A 1,135-nucleotide genomic window follows, 5' to 3' on the forward strand; every position below is an offset into this window, starting at 1 on the left:
GATAATCATTACATAATCCGATAGATAGATGCCTCCATCCTTCTATTTGTTTCTCCATCGAAACAAACTTGCACCGCAAGAGTCACTCTTTGCGTCGGGGTTGGAGCAGGCGAGCCAGGCGCCTCCGGACATTCTGAATCGAAGGCCGCCGTAGACGGTGCTCGTCCGTACACTCTCGGATCAAGCGATCGACCTCAGGGATCGACTCCTCCTTCAGCTCTGCCATCGACATCTACAGGAGGACGCCGAAGGAGTAGATGTCCGTGCTCGGGGCAGCAGGTCCCCCTCGGAACACCTCGGGCGACAAGTGGAAGTGCTTCTGGACCCTCTGCTACTCCAGCGCCTTGCGGCTCCTGCCTCGGTTGTGGTGGTACGGGCGCTGGCGGAGCCTGGTCGCGAGTCCGAAGTCGATCAAGGTCACCCGAACCTGGTCCTGTTCGAAGTCGAGCATCACGTTGTCGTCCTTGAGGTCGTTATGTGCGAATCCCTGACTGTGAAGGTCCTCCAGGATCCCGGCTAAGTCGAGGAGGATCTCGAGGCACGGGATCAGCGCGATGTGGCTGTCGACCCAGGAGGCCAGGGTGGCGCCGCCGTGCCGCGTCATGAGCAGGGCGGGGGGCGTCGGGCACAGGCCCACCAGCCGAGGCAGTCCGGGCACGTTCCTCAGCGCGTGCAGGGTCTGCGCCTCATTGTAGTGGGCGGTCGTGAAGTCGTTCTTGAAGCTCTTGACGCACAGGGGCGGCAGGCCCGGACAGCCCGTCGCGAACACCTTGGCGAACGCCCCTTCGCCCAGCCTCGTCATCCGGGTGTCCAGGAGAGGCCCGAAGTCCAGTAGTCGAATGCCCGCGTCGGCACAGGCTCTTGCCCTTGCCCTACGCCTCAGGCCATCGATGTCGCGGAAAGGAGCGGCGATCGTCGAAACGTCCCAGTCGGGAGACGTCGACGATGAAACGGGCTCGACGCCTCGATCAGTCCGAGGCTTATCCGTGGCGTCCAAGAGAATCTTATCAGCATCGAATACGTGCGTCGCTTCAGCATTACTTAACCTCCGTTCGAGGTTCGAGTCTTTGTCTTTCTTAGATTTAGTTTTAGAAAAATATATTTTTGTTTTTCTCATGCTTATTAGACTACAGCG

Source organism: Penaeus monodon, chromosome 23 (assembly GCF_015228065.2).
Source record: "Penaeus monodon isolate SGIC_2016 chromosome 23, NSTDA_Pmon_1, whole genome shotgun sequence".
Lineage (NCBI taxonomy): Eukaryota > Metazoa > Arthropoda > Malacostraca > Decapoda > Penaeidae > Penaeus > Penaeus monodon.